Raw genomic sequence first — 4,883 nt, forward strand, 5'->3', positions numbered from 1 at the left:
TACCGCAGGACCTATGTTGTACTCAAAAGTGGCCTTTGGCAAGATTGGATCACTAAAGGCCTTCTCAAGCATCGGAAAATTTGTTGCGGCTTTCAGTTTCACTACGAAAGAATTACGAGAGATGCATATTATGGATATTTTACAGGTAAACTTTCATAACATGTAGGTCAAATTAAATCCAAATAGAGCCGGAGTCCATGTTCAAGTCACAGAATCATTTTCCACCCAAATTTGGTATTTTTCAGAAGGAATAAGACGACATTTAATTTACGGAATTGACAAAAACGTTTTTTTGACCGATTTATGAGTACTTCGATTTTTTAAATTGAAACCCAAAATTATCCAAAAATGATTTAAATTTTTGCTGAGACTGTGATATTTTTTTAACCTAATAAGTGTATTTGTCTGCTTCTTTCTGTTTGAAAAAATTCATCCTCTTCTCTGAAACTATTAAAGGTAAATTTACTCAGGCAACCTGCGTTTTTAATCTCTGAATTTATTATTGTTTATATTAATGTAGTCCATTCCACAGTGTTTTACAGTAACGCTTGGCTTGTAACTAAATTATATCTTATGATAAATCAGGAGATAAAAAGAACCAATCTTTCACTAAAAAATTCTAATAATTTGGAAACTCTCTTTTGGGAAAAGAGAAAACAACGGGGAATATTTCGGAATCGAATAACATATTCTGCTCCCTATTAGGAGATACATTTTTTACACTCAAAAACGATAAATAAAACAAATTATTCATATTAGAATTTTGCATTGTTTGCATAGGTCTTAATCCGCTGACTTACTTCCGAACTCAAAAAGTGGCCAAATAGAGAAAATAAATGAAGTAGATTACGTATTTATAAATTGTTTTCTAAATTTAAAAATATTTTCAATCGCTATATGAATACTCACTTCAAAAATAAGTAAACAAACAATTTTTTGCAAATGAATGAACAAATTCGCACAAAGTAAAAGAAATATTTTGTTTTAATCATCTTTGGAAAATGATAATTTGAATAGGATATTTGTTTTTGTTTTTTATGTTTATATACAGTAAAAATGTGCGCAAAAAATCCCCTATAATTTTTTACCTAATGGAACAAATGAAAAAAGCCTTTTAATTGAGATTTGTCTATGGATCGAACCATTTCAAATGACACAAGCTCTATATTATTCTAAAGTCAGAGAAGAAATATGTTTTTTAGAAGAAGTTCGCCGACACGTATATTTGCGAGTTGAGAAACATCATTACCCAATAATATTTGAATTTTGACAAATTAAAAAATATATTGCTAAAAATAAAAAAGGCGGTCTTGTCAAAAAATGTGGACATATTTTCATAATTCAAAGGAAAAAATAAAGAAGATTTCCAGAAGGAATCCCCTTTTTTTGTAATATTGAAATTGAGATTCTGAATAAGATAAAAAAATATGGAATTTTAAAGACATAAAGTGTGCTTTTTTGAAAGATAAATGTCAAGATTCAAATATCCGTAACTTTGTGGCAAATTTTTTGTTCTGAAATCGAAATTATACGAGTCGTCTAAATTTCTCTAAAAAAACACATATTTCGTCGCTCATAGATACATAGATAAAGTATTTCGTTTAAGTGATGACCTGTTTGAAGACCTAGATTTATTAACTTTTAACGCGTTCTTTATCTAAAAAGTAAGGTAAAATGCGTTACTTCTGACTGGTAAACTGTAAAACACTAATATTCAATGATAGTGTGCCCTATGCTCGCACCTTGGGGAGATCTTTTTTGTCCGGAAAATGAAGATTTACTTTTCTTGACAAAACGATACAAGATACGGAAAAAGTGAAAGAAACAAAATTATTTCTTTAAAAAAGTTCTAGAAGAATGTTTCCTACACTCTTTTTGTATCTCGCGTTATTTGCAAGAATATGTATAAAATCCTTGAGGATTTATTGATTTTCGCTGAATAATACCAAAAAAACCGACTGCAAAGGAAAAATTTGCATTTAAAAGTTGTGGAAATTGTTATGTCATTCTTTGTTTTTTAAGACTCCATAAAATCGCACAATTGAAAAAACATAAATTTCAACGAATTCTGTACATATTTTCGAAAAAATCTGGAATTAACTCAATATAGAAGAAAGTGTCAAAAGATATTTTCTAAACTTTTTTAGAGAAGCAGTATTGTTTCTTTGTTTGAGTTTTTTTATACCTTGTATCGTTTTGGTATGAAACGCGAATTTTCGTTCTCTAGGGAAAAAATGCTCTACTTCCTCCGATGCCTGGGTACAGGGTAGACTACCATAGAATTTACTCTTAACAACAGGACAAATCTTGAAAAAAATTAAGAGAGAAAAAATGATGGGTGGTTGACTAAATTTAATTTAAATATTTTCATGAAAACCGCCACAGTTTAAAAAAAGTTCGACTTTAAAAAAAATTGTTAAACAGATTTCTAAAGAAGATGATTCAGTTTACTAGACACAGAAAAAAAAAGTATTAATGAGAATTTTAACCATTTTGGGATAATTCCCGTTTTTAATTAAAAAAAACTAAATAATCAGAAAAAACGTTTTTGTCAAACCGGTATGATACAATTTAACTTATTCCCTTAAAAAATAACAATTTTTATTTTCTTCGGTTACCATTAAAAACTTCCTCCATAAGAAAGTAGAACGGCAAAAAAGCTGTCAAGAATCTAATAACAAAATTTTTTAAATCTGAATGGCATTATGCTTGTGAATTTCGTTAAAGTCATAGACCTTTATAAATGAAAGGGCATTTTCTTAACATTTTTCCTATTTTATTTTGTAAATCTGAATCAGTGATAAGTATACCACTAATTCAAATTAGCCTATACACAAAAAATAAACAAAAAAAGCTTAAAAGTTTGTCCAGGCATTACGTCCAGACATTGTTCCAAAAAATCTTGCTTTTAATGTTTATAATGAGAAAGTTTCGTAAAATGGTCTCTTTTGACTTATCAAAAATGCTAGAACAGACCGACTGACAAACGGCGATTTTTTTTAACAGTTCAAAAAGTTAATTTTGCATATACGGATAATTCCCATTGCATTGCGTGAAGACGTTTTGTTGTAATAGTATTCCACTATCTTTCATAGTTTTCGACTTATGATAAAGTGAACAATCCCCATTACCTAATTACTGCACGAAAAAGTGTTCCGTAGGTGATTGAAAGTAGACTTAATTTTCTGTGATTAAAAAAAAGAAACAATGCCCTACCCATAATAGGCAATACCCCTCAAATTTGGCAATTTTTGCTTCTTTTTACGGACAAAAAAGTGGCTTTTAGTTTTTTCAAAGTTAATCGTGACAGGTTCAGTTTGCGTTGATGATGCTAGATAATTAAATAGAGTCTACAAAAATCTGCGTACAGATTGATTTTTTGCAAAATACCTCGTTTCCAATGGATCCTACGAAAAAGTTTCCAGAGATCTTTGTTTTACTAAAAAATAAATAATTATTTATAACAAAAGCTTCCTCTCACTACTTGTGATTACTTTTTGGCCATTTTTTAGTATTTTTGAGGCAATAAAGTGATTTTAATTGATTGAAAGTGTAATATGTTTTTTTATCCATAATCAAACATTTTTATTAATAATTGTTCATAACAGAATCTTCTCGTAACCACTGTTGTGAACTTGAGTGATTTTGTCGCAAAAAAGTAATTATAGTTTATAAAAATGTGGTAAATACTTTTTATCAATTAACAAATACATTTTCATCATTGTTTGTAACAATATCTTCTAATAAATCATTTTTACCATTTATTCCATACTTATCTGTCTTCACAGGTCATAAAATTACAGTCACTCCAGAAAATTTTACCAAGCTTGGAAATCTATCAAGCTTATCTTTTATAAACACTTGATCTCTTGAGTGTTGTACGAATGCATGTTTATTTAGAAAAAAAAATGGTAACGAATTTAAAGCCCATGCATGTAGTCCGTAATTCATTCAATTAATAAATTCAATAAATAATTCATTATTCGATTAACTGTTTTACTACTTATTTTTCAAGAACTTAATTTTAACGTATTGAACTATTTTATGAAATTGCGTAAAGAGTTTTTAAATACAAACAATTGATTCAAATACTTATTTATTTTTTAAATAATGAATTACATTTAATACTTCCTTATTTTTAATTCGCGAAAATGGTAAAAGCATGTATGTTCAATTTAAAGAAATCACTGCAAATTAGAATTGTTTTGAAAGTATTTATGAAATTAAATGCAAGAAGGGCATTCATTAGAAGATATTGTAACAAGCAATTATTAAAAACGAATTGTTTATTGATAAACCAAAAATCCATTACAGTTTTAATCATTTACAATTACTTTTTTCCTACAAAGGTACTCAAAAAGTATTCAATAGTGGCTATGACAAGATTTTGTATAAACAATTATGAATAAAAATATTTACTTATGGATAAAGAAATCATATATTACGCTTTTTCAATCAGTTATAATCACTTTTTTGCCATAAAAATTCTTCAAAATAGCCAACAAGTAATCATAAATGGTAATGGCAAGCTTTTTTTATAAGCATATATTTATTTAGTAATGACAAAAGACGTATTATGCATAATAAATTAATTATATATAGTTATTTTGGATACAAATGTTGAAATATGGCCCAACTTCTACTTTACGGTACGCTCAGGTGTCTGTATGCAGGAAGAGTGCATGGAATTTTCGAAACCTTGCAATTCTCAAAATAATATAACTAAGACTTTTTTTTATGTACGCAGATTTTTCTAGATTCTATTTTATCATATGGCATGGTCAGCGGAAAGTGAACCTGACACGATTAAATTTGAAAAAACTAAACTCCACTTTGTAGCCCGTAAAAACAGGCAAAAATGTCCAACTTTGATGGATCATAAC

At 28.4% G+C, this 4,883-nt stretch overlaps 2 protein-coding genes across 4 annotated transcripts in view; both read left to right on the plus strand.

Annotated features, from left to right (window-relative positions):
* Positions 1 to 4,883, plus strand: part of LOC117174760 (putative inorganic phosphate cotransporter) — an 822,629-nt gene that overhangs the window by 303,837 nt on the left and 513,909 nt on the right. The gene's annotated exons all lie outside the window — the stretch shown is intronic.
* Positions 120 to 4,883, plus strand: part of LOC117174761 — a 9,048-nt gene continuing 4,284 nt past the window's right edge. Inside the window, exon 1 of the mRNA XM_033364113.1 lies at positions 120 to 145. The gene's annotated coding sequence lies outside the window, so the exon portion shown is untranslated. The remainder of the gene's footprint in view (positions 146 to 4,883) is intronic.

The sequence above is a fragment of the Belonocnema kinseyi genome, chromosome 6 (genome assembly GCF_010883055.1).
Source record: "Belonocnema kinseyi isolate 2016_QV_RU_SX_M_011 chromosome 6, B_treatae_v1, whole genome shotgun sequence".
In the NCBI taxonomy this organism is placed as follows: domain Eukaryota; kingdom Metazoa; phylum Arthropoda; class Insecta; order Hymenoptera; family Cynipidae; genus Belonocnema; species Belonocnema kinseyi.